Here is a 13,581-nt window from a genome sequence, read left to right as displayed (position 1 = left end):
GGCATGGTTTGACCAATTTTCAGAGGCCTGGCTGGTGACAGCAGGGACAGCAGGCAGTGACAGGCCCGGGGTTGGCAGGCTCCCCATCCCCTTGGGGGCGCCTGGCTGCCACACCCAGCTGACATAGAGCCTCTGTCACAATGCCCGCTACCGTGGCGAGTATATGGTGACTCTGCAGGTGACAGGGACACTGCAGGACTTGGTGTCAGCTCAGCAATTTCTCATTTCCCCAAAGAAGCGGAATTCTGCAAATTGCTGCCTTTGCTCTTGAAAGGATATCATCAGTTGGGTGTTTTGGTGTCATACTCTGAAAACCAGAGCTGAAATGGTGAAATATTCCCATGGTATGCATGGTCCCTGCAACAAAGCACCATGACTCAGCCTAAGGAGATCTGCAGCTTCTTTTTTTGTACTGCCAGCAGATTGTGGAAGCACAGTATAAAAACCATCCTTATGGAGAGATCTGTGTATTTTAGGCTTAGTCTAAGCGTCTCAAGTAGCTGGGGTTTTTGCTTAGGCCTAATCCATACGGTCTTATGGCCTTACTCCTAGTCTGAAGACGAATGTGCTATAAACTATAAAGCAAAAAAATGTCCTGCAGCCTAGCCTTGCTTTGCCTGTCCTTGCCTGTCCTTGCCTTGCCTTATTTCCTTCTCATCCTGTTCTCTGTCCCATCCTCTCTCACTAACCCCTCGTCTGGTTGCATGTCTCTTCTTTCCTTTTCTCTCACTCTCTTGCTGCTGCCTCTTCAATGGCAATTCCTCCATCTCACTCCTGCAGCCCAACACTACTTTTTATTCTTCCTTCCCTTTCTCCTGCTCCCTTCGCTTTCTCCCTCTGTCCCATATCTTTCTTCCCAACTTGTCTTTTCAAGACTTTGGGCCAAATTGGCCCCAAGTCTGGGCATGGTTTGACCAATTTTCAGAGGCCTGGCTGGTGACAGCAGGGGCAGCAGGCAGTGACAGGCCCGGGGCTGACAGGCTCTCCATCCCCTAGGGCGCGCCTGGCTGCCACACCCAGCTGACATAGAAACTTTCTCACAATGCCCGCTACCGTGGCGAGTATGTGGTGACTCTGCAGGTGACAGGGACACTGCAGGACTTGGTGTCAGCTCAGCAATTTCTCACTTCCCCAAATAAGCGGAATTCTGCAAGTTGCTGCCTTTGCTCTTGAAAGGATATCATCAGGTGGGTGTTTTGGTGTCATACTCTGAAAACCAGAGCAGAAATGGTGAAATATTCCCATGATATGCATGGTCCCTGCACCAAAGCACCATAACTCAGCCTAAGAGATCTGCAGCTTACGTTTTTGTACTGCCAGCAGATTGTGGAAGCACAGTATAAAAACAACCCTTATGGAGTACTCTGCGTATTTTAGGCTTAGTCTAAGTGTCTCAAGTAGCCGGTGTATTTGCTTGGGCCTAATCCATACGGTCTTATGGCTTTCCTCGTAGTCCGAGGACGAATGTGCTAGAAAATATAAAGCAAAAAAATGTCCTGCAGCCTAGCCTTGCTTTGCCTGTCCTTGCCTGTCCTTGCCTTGCCTTATTTCCTTCTCATCCTGTTCTCTGTCCCATCCTCTCTCACTAACCCCTCGTCTGGCTGCATGTCTCGTCTTTCCTTGTCTATCACTCTCCTACTTCCTCCCTCTTTTCCTGCATTTCCTCCATCTTAATCCTGCAGTCCAACACTACTTTTAATTCTTCCTTCCCTTTCTCCTGCTCCCTTCGCTTTCTCCCTCTGTCCCATATCTTTCTTCCCTACTCGTCTTTTGAAGACTTTGGGCCAAATTGGCCCCAAGTCTGGGCATGGTTTGACCAATTTTCAGAGGCCTGGCTGGTGACAGCAGGGACAGCAGGCAGTGACAGGCCCGGGGCTGACAGGCTCCCCATCCCCTAGGGGGCGCCTGGCTGCCACACCCAGCTGACATAGAACATTTGCCACAATGCCCTCTACCGTGGCGAGCATGTGGTGACTCTGCAGGTGACAGGGACACTGCAGGACTTGGTGTCAGCTCAGCAATTTCTCACTTCCCCAAAGAAGCGGAATTCTGCAAATTGCTGCCTTTGCTCTTGAAAGGATACCATCAGGTGGGTGTTTTGGTGTCATACTCTGAAAACCAGAGCAGAAATGGTGAAATATTCCCATGATATGCATGGTCCCTGCACCAAAGCACCATGACTCAGCCTGAGGAGATCTTCAGCTTATTTTTTTGTACTGACAGCAGCTTGTGGAAGCACAGTATAAAAACCATCCTTATGGAGAGATCTGCGTATTTTAGGCTAAGTCTAAGTGTCTCAAGTAGCTGCGGTTTTTGCTTGGGCCTAATCCATACTGTCTTATGGCCTTACTCCTAGTCTGAAGACGAATGTTTTAGAAACTATAAAGCAAAAAAATGTCCTGCAGCCTAGCCTTGCCTTGCCTGTCCTTGCCTTGATTTATTTCCTTCTCATCCTGTTCTCTGTCCCATCCTCTCTCACTAACCCCTCGTCTGGCTGCATGTCTCATCTTTCCTTTTCTATCACTCTCCTACTTCCTCCCTCTTTTCCTGCATTTCCTCCATCTTACTCCTGCAGTCCAACACTACTTTTAATTCTTCCTTCCCTTTCTCCTGCTCCCTTTGCTTTCTCCCTCTGTCCCATATCTTTCTTCCCGACTTGTCTTTTCAAGACTTTGGGCCAAATTGGCCCCAAGTCTGGGCATGGTTTGACCAATTTTCAGAGGCCTGGCTGGTGACAGCAGGGAGAGCAGGCAGTGACAGGCCCGGGGCTGACAGGCTCCCCGTCCCCTAGGGGGCGCCTGGCTGCCACACCCAGCTGACATAGAACCTTTCTCACAATGCCCGCTACCGTGGCGAGCATGTGGTGACTCTGCAGGTGACAGGGACACTGCAGGACTTGGTGACAGCTCAGCAATTTCTCAGTTCCGCAAAGAAGCAGAATTCTGCAAGTTGCTGCCTTTGCTCTTCAAAGGATACCATCAGGTGGGTGTTTTGGTGTCATACTCTGAAAACCAGAGCAGAAATGGTGAAATATTCCCATGATATGCATGGTCCCTGCAACAAAGCACCATGACTCAGCCTGAGGACATCTTCAGCTTATTTTTTTGTACTGCCAGCAGATTGTGGAAGCACAGTATAAAAACCATCCTTATGGAGAGATCTGCGTATTTTAGGCATAGTCTAAGTGTATCAAGTAGCTGGGGTTTTTGCTTGGCCCTAATCCATACGGTCTTATGGCCTTACTCCTAGTCTGAAGACGAATGTGCTATAAACTATAAAGCAAAAAAATGTCCTGCAGCCTAGACTTCCTTTGCCTGTCGTTGCCTGTCCTTGCCTTGATTTATTTCCTTCTCATCCTGTTCTCTGTCCCATCCTCTCTCACTAACCCCTCGTCTGGCTGCATGTCTCATCTTTCCTTTTCTATCACTCTCCTACTTCCTCCCTCTTTTCCTGCATTTCCTCCATCTTACTCCTGCAGTCCAACACTACTTTTAATTCTTCCTTCCCTTTCTCCTGCTCCCTTCGCTTTCTCCCTCTGTCCCATATCTTTCTTCCCTACTCGTCTTTTGAAGACTTTGGGCCAAATTGGCCCCAAGTCTGGGAATGGTTTGACCAATTTTCAGAGGCCTGGCTGGTGACAGCAGGGACAGCAGGCAGTGACAGGCCCGGGGCTGACAGGCTCCCCATCCCCTAGGGGGCGCCTGGCTTCCACACCCAGCTGACATAGAACATTTGCCACAATGCCCTCTACCGTTGCGAGTATGCGGTGACTCTGCAGGTGACAGGGACACTGCAGGACTTGGTGTCAGCTCAGCAATTTCTCACTTCCCCAAAGAAGCGGAATTCTGCAAATTGCTGCCTTTGCTCTTGAAAGGATATCATCAGGTGGGTGTTTTGGTGTCATACTCTGAAAACCAGAGCAGAAATGGTGAAATATTCCCATGATATGCATGGTCCCTGCACCAAAGCACCATGACTCTAGCCTAAGGAGATCTGCAGCTTATTTTTTTGAACTGCCAGCAGATTTTGGAAGCACAGTATAAAAAGCATCCCTATGGGGAGATCTGCGTATTTAAGGCTTAGTCTAAGTGTCTCAAGTAGCTGGGGTTTTTACTTGGGCCTAACCCATACGGTCTTACGGCCTTACTCCTAGTCTGAAGACGAATGTGTGAGAAACCATAAAGCAAAAAAATGTCCTGCAGCCTAGCCTTGCCTTGCCTTCCTTGCCATGCCTTATTTCCTTCTCATCCTGTTCTCTGTCCAATCTCCTCTCACTAAACCCTCGTCTGGCTGCATGTCTCGTCTTTCCTTTTCTCTCACTCTCCTGTTTCCTACCTCTTTTCCGGCAATTCCTCCATCTCACTCCTGCAGCCCAACACTACTTTTTATTCTTCCTTCCCTTTCTCCTGCTCCCTTCGCTTTCTCCCTCTGTCCCATATCTTTCTTCCCGACTTGCCTTTTCAAGACTTTGGGCCAAATTGGCCCCAAGTCTGGGCATGGTTTGACCAATTTTCAGAGGCCTGGCTGGTGACAGCAGGGACAGCAGGCAGTGACAGACCCGGGGCTAACAGGCTCCCCATCCCCTAGGGGGCGCCTGGCTGCCACACCCAGATGACAGAGAACCTTTGTCACAATGCCCGCTGCCGTGGCGAGTATGTGGTGACTCTGAAGGTGACAGGGACACTGCAGGACTTGGTGTCAGCTCACTAATTTCTCACTTCCCCAAAGAAGCGGAATTCTGCAAATTGCTGCCTTTGCTCTTGAAAGGATATCATCCCGTGGGTGTTTTGGTGTCATACTCTGAAAACCAGAGCAGAAATGGTGAAATATTCCCATGATATGCATGGTCCCTGCACCAAAGCACCATGACTCAGCCTAAGGAGATCTGCAGCTTATTTTTTTATACTGCCAGCAGATTGTGGAAGCACAGTATAAAAACCATCCTTATGGAGAGATCTGCGTATTTTAGGCTTAGTCTAAGCGTCTCAAGTAGCTGGGGTTTTTGCTTGGGCCTAATCCATACAGTCTTATGGCCTTACTCCTAGTCTGAAGACGAATGTGTTAGAAACTATAAAGCAAAAAAATGTCCTGCAGCCTAGCCTTGCCTTGCCTGTCCTTGCCTTGCCTTATTTCCTTCTCATCCTGTTCTCTGTCCAATCTCCTCTCACTAAACCCTCGTCTGGCTGCATGTCTCGTCTTTCCTTTTCTCTCACTCTCCTGTTTCCTACCTCTTTTCCGGCAATTCCTCCATCTCACTCCTGCAGCCCAACACTACTTTTTATTCTTCCTTCCCTTTCTCCTGCTCCCTTCGCTTTCTCCCTCTGTCCCATATCTTTCTTCCCGACTTGCCTTTTCAAGACTTTGGGCCAAATTGGCCCCAAGTCTGGGCATGGTTTGACCAATTTTCAGAGGCCTGGCTGGTGACAGCAGGGACAGCAGGCAGTGACAGACCCGGGGCTAACAGGCTCCCCATCCCCTAGGGGGCGCCTGGCTGCCACACCCAGATGACAGAGAACCTTTGTCACAATGCCCGCTGCCGTGGCGAGTATGTGGTGACTCTGAAGGTGACAGGGACACTGCAGGACTTGGTGTCAGCTCACTAATTTCTCACTTCCCCAAAGAAGCGGAATTCTGCAAATTGCTGCCTTTGCTCTTGAAAGGATATCATCCCGTGGGTGTTTTGGTGTCATACTCTGAAAACCAGAGCAGAAATGGTGAAATATTCCCATGATATGCATGGTCCCTGCACCAAAGCACCATGACTCAGCCTAAGGAGATCTGCAGCTTATTTTTTTATACTGCCAGCAGATTGTGGAAGCACAGTATAAAAACCATCCTTATGGAGAGATCTGCGTATTTTAGGCTTAGTCTAAGCGTCTCAAGTAGCTGGGGTTTTTGCTTGGGCCTAATCCATACAGTCTTATGGCCTTACTCCTAGTCTGAAGACGAATGTGTTAGAAACTATAAAGCAAAAAAATGTCCTGCAGCCTAGCCTTGCCTTGCCTGTCCTTGCCTTGCCTTATTTCCTTCTCATCCTGTTCTCTGTCCAATCTCCTCTCACTAACCCCTCGTCTGGCTGCATGTCTCGTCTTTCCTTTTCTATCACTCTCCTACTTCCTGCCTCTTTAATGGCAATTCCTCCATCTCACTCCTGCAGCCCAACACTACTTTTTATTCTTCCTTCCCTTTCTCCTGCTCCCTTCGCTTTCTCCCTCTGTCCCATATCTTTCTTCCTGACTAGTCTTTTCAAGACTTTGGGCCAAACTGGCCCCAAGTCTGGGCATGGTTTGACCAATTTTCAGAGGCCTGGCTGGTGACAGCAGGGACAGCAGGCAGTGACAGGCCCGGGGCTGACAGGCTCCTCATCCCCTAGGGGGCGCCTGGCTGCCACACCCAGCTGACATAGAACCTTTCTCACAATGCCCGCTACCGTAGCGAGTATGTGGTGACTCTGCAGGTGACAGGGACACTGCAGGACTTGGTGTCAGCTCAGCAATTTCTCACTTCCCCAAATAAGCGGAATTCTGCAAATTGCTGCCTTTGCTCTTGAAAGGATGTCATCAGGTGGGTGTTTTGGTGTCATACACTGAAAACCAGAGCAGAAATGGTGAAATATTCCCATGATATGCATGGTCCCTGCACCAAAGCACCATGACTGAACCTAAGGAGATCTGCATCTTATTTTTTTGTACTGCCAGCAGATTTTGGAATCACAGTATAAAAACAATACTTATGGAGTAATCTGCGTATTTTAGGCTTTGTCTAAGTGTCTCAAGTAGCCGGTGTATTTGCTTAGGACTAATCCATACGGTCTTATGGCTTTCCTCGTAGTCCGAGGACGAATGTGCTAGAAAATATAAAGCGAAATAATGTCCTGCAGCCTAGACTTCCTTTGCCTGTACTTGCCTTGCCTTATTTCCTTCTCATCCTGTTCTCTGTCCCATCCTCTCTCACTAACCCCTCGTCTGGCTGCATGTCTCGTCTTTCATTTTCTATCACTCTCCTACTTCCTCCCTCTTTAATGGCAATTCCTCCATCTCACTCCTGCAGCCCAACACTACTTTTTATTCTTCCTTCCCTTTCTCCTGCTCTCTTCGCTTTCTCCCTCTGTCCCATTTCTTTCTTCCCGACTTGTCTTTTCAAGACTTTGGGCCAAATTGGCCCCAAGTCTTTGCATGGTTTGACCAATTTTCAGAGGCCTGGCTGGTGACAGCAGGGACAGCAGGCAGTGACAGGCCCGGGGCTGACAGGCTCCCCATCCCCTAGGGGGCGCCTGGCTGCCACACCCAGCTGACATAGAACCTTTGTCACAATGCCCACTACCGTGGCGAGTATGTGGTGACTCTGCAGGTGACAGGGACACTGCAGGACTTGGTGGCAGCTCAGCAATTTCTCACTTCACCAAAGAAGCGGAATTATGCAAATTGCTGCCTTTGCTCTTGAAAGGATATCATCAGGTGGGTGTTTTGGTGTCATACACTGAAAACCAGAGCAGAAATGGTGAAATATTCCCATGATATGCATGGTCCCTGCACCAAAGCACCATGACTCAGCCTAAGGAGATCTGCAGCTTATTTTTTTGTACTGCCAGCAGATTGTGGAAGCACAGTATAAAAACCATCCTTATGGAGAGATCTGCGTATTTTAGGCTTAGTCTAAGTGTCTCCAGTAGCTGGGGTTTTTGCTTGGGCCTAATCCATACGGTCTTATGGCCTTACTCCTAGTCTGAAGACGAATGTGCTAGAAACTATAAAGCGAAAAAATGTCCTGCAGCCTAGCCTTGCTTTGCCTGTCCTTGCCTGTGCTTGCCTTGCCTTATTTCCTTCTCATCCTGTTCTCTGTCCCATCCTCCCTCAATAACCCCTCGTATGGCTGCATTTCTCGTCTTTCCTTTTCTCTCACTCTCCTGCTTCCTGCCTCTTTAATGGCAATTCCTCCATCTCACTCCTGCAGCCCAACACTACTTTTTATTCTTCCTTCCCTTTCTCCTGCTCCCTTCGCTTTCTCCCTCTGTCCCATATCTTTCTTCCCGACTTGTCTTTTCAAGACTTTGGGCCAAATTGGCCCCAAGTCTGGGCATGGTTTGACCAATTTTCAGAGGCCTGGCTGGTGACAGCAGGGACAGCAGGCAGTGACAGGCCCGGGGCTGACAGGCTCCCCATCCCCTAGGGGGCGCCTGGCTGCCACACCCAGCTGACAGAGAACCTTTGTCACAATGCCCGCTACCGTGGCGAGTATGTGGTGACTCTGCAGGTGACAGGGACACTGCAGGACTTGGTGGCAGCTCAGCAATTTCTCAGTTCCCCAAAGAAGCGGAATTCTGCAAATTGCTGCCTTTGCTCTTGAAAGGATGTCATCAGGTGGGTGTTTTGGTGTCATACTCTGAAAACCAGAGCAGAAATGGTGAAATATTCCCATGATATGCATGGTCCCTGTACCAAAGCACCATGACTCAGCCTAAGGAGATCTGCAGCTTATTTTTTTGTACTGCCAGCAGATTATGGAAGCACAGTATAAAAACCATCCTTATGGAGAGATCTGCGTATTTTAGGCTTAGTCTAAGTGTCTCAAGTAGCTGGGGTTTTTTCTTGGGCCTAATCCATGCGGTCTTATGGCCTTACTCCTAGTCTGAAGATGAATGTGCTAGAATCTATAAAGCGAAAAAATGTCCTGCAGCCTAGCCTTGCTTTGCCTGTCCTTGCCTGTGCTTGCCTTGCCTTATTTCCTTCTCATCCTGTTCTCTGTCCCATCCTCCCTCACTAACCCCTCGTCTGGCTGCATGTCTCTTCTTTCCTTTTCTCTCACTCTCCTGCTGCTGTCTCTTTAATGGCAATTCCTCCATCTCACTCCTGCAGCCCAACACTACTTTTTATTCTTCCTTCCCTTTCTCCTGCTCCCTTCGCTTTCTCCCTCTGTCCCATATCTTTCTTCCCGACTTGTCTTTTCAAGACTTTGGGCCAAATTGGCCCCAAGTCTGGGCATGGTTTGACCAATTTTCAGAGGCCTGGCTGGTGACAGCAGGGACAGCAGGCAGTGACAGGCCCGGGGCTGACAGGCTCCCCATCCCCTAGGGGGCGCCTGGCTGCCACACCCAGCTGACATAGAACCTTTGTCACAATGCCCGCTACCGTGGCGAGTATGTGGTGACTCTGCAGGTGACAGGGACACTGCAGGACTTAGTGGCAGCTCAGCAATTTCTCAGTTCCCCAGAGAAGCGGAATTCTGCAAGTTGCTGCCTTTGCTCTTGAAAGGATATCATCAGGTGGGTGTTCTGGTGTCATACACTGAAAACCAGAGCAGAAATGGTGAAATATTCCCATGATATGCATGGTCCCTGCACCAAAGCACCATGACTCAGCCTAAGGAGATCTGCAGCTTATTTTTTTGTACTGCCAGCAGATTGTGGAAGCACAGTATAAAAACCATCTTTATGGAGAGATCTGCGTATTTTAGCCTTAGTCTAAGTGTCTCAAGTACCTGAGGTTTTTGCTTGGGCCTAATCCATACGGTCTAATGGCCTTACTCCTAGTCTGAAGACGAATGTGCTAGAAACTATAAAGCGAAAAAATGTCCTGCAGCCTAGCCTTGCTTTGCCTGTCCTTGCCTGTCCTTGCCTTGCCTTATTTCCTTCTCATCCTGTTCTCTGTCCCATCCTCTCTCACTAACCCCTCGTCTGGCTGCATGTCTCGTCTTTCCTTTTCTATCACTCTCCTGCTTCCTGCCTCTTTAATGGCAATTCCTCCATCTCACTCCTGCAGCCCAACACTACTTTCTATTCTTCCTTCCCTTTCTCCTGCTCCCTTCGCTTTCTCCCTCTGTCCCATATCTTTCTTCCCGACTTGTCTTTTCAAGACTTTGGGCCAAATTGGCCCCAAGTCTGGGCATGGTTTGACCAATTTTCAGAGGCCTGGCTGGTGACAGCAGGGACAGCAGGCAGTGACAGGCCCGGGGCTGACAGGCTCCCCATCCCCTAGGGGGCGCCTGGCTGCCACACCCAGCTGACAGAGAACCTTTGTCACAATGCCCGCTACCGTGGCGAGTATGTGGTGACTCTGCAGGTGACAGGGACACTGCAGGACTTGGTGGCAGCTCAGCAATTTCTCAGTTCCCCAAAGAAGCGGAATTCTGCAAATTGCTGCCTTTGCTCTTGAAAGGATGTCATCAGGTGGGTGTTTTGGTGTCATAGTCTGAAAACCAGAGCAGAAATGGTGAAATATTCCCATGATATGCATGGTCCCTGTACCAAAGCACCATGACTCAGCCTAAGGAGATCTGCAGCTTATTTTTTTGTACTGCCAGCAGATTGTGGAAACACAGTATAAAAACCATCCTTATGGAGAGATCTGCGTATTTTAGGCTTAGTCTAAGTGTCTCCAGTAGCTGGGGTTTTTGCTTGGGCCTAATCCATACGGTCTTATGGCCTTACTCCTAGTCTGAAGACGAATGTGCTAGAAACTATAAAGCGAAAAAATGTCCTGCAGCCTAGCCTTGCTTTGCCTGTCCTTGCCTGTGCTTGCCTTGCCTTATTTCCTTCTCATCCTGTTCTCTGTCCCATCCTCCCTCAATAACCCCTCGTATGGCTGCATTACTCGTCTTTCCTTTTCTCTCACTCTCCTGCTTCCTGCCTCTTTAATGGCAATTCCTCCATCTCACTCCTGCAGCCCAACACTACTTTTTATTCTTCCTTCCCTTTCTCCTGCTCCCTTCGCTTTCTCCCTCTGTCCCATATCTTTCTTCCCGACTTGTCTTTTCAAGACTTTGGGCCAAATTGGCCCCAAGTCTGGGCATGGTTTGACCAATTTTCAGAGGCCTGGCTGGTGACAGCAGGGACAGCAGGCAGTGACAGGCCCGGGGCTGACAGGCTCCCCATCCCCTAGGGGGCGCCTGGCTGCCACACCCAGCTGACAGAGAACCTTTGTCACAATGCCCGCTACCGTGGCGAGTATGTGGTGACTCTGCAGGTGACAGGGACACTGCAGGACTTGGTGGCAGCTCAGCAATTTCTCAGTTCCCCAAAGAAGCGGAATTCTGCAAATTGCTGCCTTTGCTCTTGAAAGGATGTCATCAGGTGGGTGTTTTGGTGTCATACTCTGAAAACCAGAGCAGAAATGGTGAAATATTCCCATGATATGCATGGTCCCTGTACCAAAGCACCATGACTCAGCCTAAGGAGATCTGCAGCTTATTTTTTTGTACTGCCAGCAGATTGTGGAAGCACAGTATAAAAACCATCCTTATGGAGAGATCTGCGTAATTTAGGCTTAGTCTAAGTGTCTCAAGTAGCTGGGGTTTTTTCTTGGGCCTAATCCATGCGGTCTTATGGCCTTACTCCTAGTCTGAAGATGAATGTGCTAGAATCTATAAAGCGAAAAAATGTCCTGCAGCCTAGCCTTGCTTTGCCTGTCCTTGCCTGTGCTTGCCTTGCCTTATTTCCTTCTCATCCTGTTCTCTGTCCCATCCTCCCTCACTAACCCCTCGTCTGGCTGCATGTCTCTTCTTTCCTTTTCTCTCACTCTCCTGCTGCTGTCTCTTTAATGGCAATTCCTCCATCTCACTCCTGCAGCCCAACACTACTTTTTATTCTTCCTTCCCTTTCTCCTGCTCCCTTCGCTTTCTCCCTCTGTCCCATATCTTTCTTCCCGACTTGTCTTTTCAAGACTTTGGGCCAAATTGGCCCCAAGTCTGGGCATGGTTTGACCAATTTTCAGAGGCCTGGCTGGTGACAGCAGGGACAGCAGGCAGTGACAGGCCCGGGGCTGACAGGCTCCCCATCCCCTAGGGGGCGCCTGGCTGCCACACCCAGCTGACATAGAACCTTTGTCACAATGCCCGCTACCGTGGCGAGTATGTGGTGACTCTGCAGGTGACAGGGACACTGCAGGACTTAGTGGCAGCTCAGCAATTTCTCAGTTCCCCAGAGAAGCGGAATTCTGCAAGTTGCTGCCTTTGCTCTTGAAAGGATATCATCAGGTGGGTGTTCTGGTGTCATACACTGAAAACCAGAGCAGAAATGGTGAAATATTCCCATGATATGCATGGTCCCTGCACCAAAGCACCATGACTCAGCCTAAGGAGATCTGCAGCTTATTTTTTTGTACTGCCAGCAGATTGTGGAAGCACAGTATAAAAACCATCTTTATGGAGAGATCTGCGTATTTTAGCCTTAGTCTAAGTGTCTCAAGTACCTGAGGTTTTTGCTTGGGCCTAATCCATACGGTCTAATGGCCTTACTCCTAGTCTGAAGACGAATGTGCTAGAAACTATAAAGCGAAAAAATGTCCTGCAGCCTAGCCTTGCTTTGCCTGTCCTTGCCTGTCCTTGCCTTGCCTTATTTCCTTCTCATCCTGTTCTCTGTCCCATCCTCTCTCACTAACCCCTCGTCTGGCTGCATGTCTCGTCTTTCCTTTTCTATCACTCTCCTGCTTCCTGCCTCTTTAATGGCAATTCCTCCATCTCACTCCTGCAGCCCAACACTACTTTCTATTCTTCCTTCCCTTTCTCCTGCTCCCTTCGCTTTCTCCCTCTGTCCCATATCTTTCTTCCCGACTTGTCTTTTCAAGACTTTGGGCCAAATTGGCCCCAAGTCTGGGCATGGTTTGACCAATTTTCAGAGGCCTGGCTGGTGACAGCAGGGACAGCAGGCAGTGACAGGCCCGGGGCTGACAGGCTCCCCATCCCCTAGGGGGCGCCTGGCTGCCACACCCAGCTGACATAGAACCTTTGTCACAATGCCCACTACCGTGGCGAGTATGTGGTGACTCTGCAGGTGACAGGGACAGTGCAGGACTTGGTGTCAGCTCAGCAATTTCTCACTTCACCAAAGAAGCGGAATTATGCAAATTGCTGCCTTTGCTCTTGAAAGGATATCATCAGGTGGGTGTTTTGGTGTCATACACTGAAAACCAGAGCAGAAATGGTGAAATATTCCCATGATATGCATGGTCCCTGCACCAAAGCACCATGACTCAGCCTAAGGAGATCTGCAGCTTATTTTTTTGTACTGCCAGCAGCTTGTGGAAGCACAGTATAAAAACCATCCTTATGGAGAGATCTGCGTATTTTAGGCTTATCCTGACTGTCTCAAGTACCTGAGGTTTTTGCTTGGGCCTAATCCATACGGTCTAATGGCCTTACTCCTAGTCTGAAGACGAATGTGCTAGAAACTATAAAGCGAAAAAATGTCCTGCAGCCTAGCCTTGCTTTGCCTGTCCTTGCCTGTCCTTGCCTTGCCTTATTTCCTTCTCATCCTGTTCTCTGTCCCATCCTCTCTCACTAACCCCTCGTCTGGCTGCATGTCTCGTCTTTCCTTTTCTATCACTCTCCTGCTTCCTGCCTCTTTAATGGCAATTCCTCCATCTCACTCCTGCAGCCCAACACTACTTTTTATTCTTCCTTCCCTTTCTCCTGCTCCCTTCGCTTTCTCCCTCTGTCCCATATCTTTCTTCCCGACGTGTCTTTCAAGACTTTGGGCCAAATTGGCCCCAAGTCTGGGCATGGTTTGACCAGTTTTCAGAGGCCTGGCTGGTGACAGCAGGGACAGCAGGCAGTGACAGGCCCGGGGCTGACAGGCTCCCCATCCCC

This window comes from Columba livia, unplaced genomic scaffold (assembly GCF_036013475.1).
Source record: "Columba livia isolate bColLiv1 breed racing homer unplaced genomic scaffold, bColLiv1.pat.W.v2 Scaffold_106, whole genome shotgun sequence".
Lineage (NCBI taxonomy): Eukaryota > Metazoa > Chordata > Aves > Columbiformes > Columbidae > Columba > Columba livia.
This window is presented reverse-complemented; position numbering follows the sequence as displayed.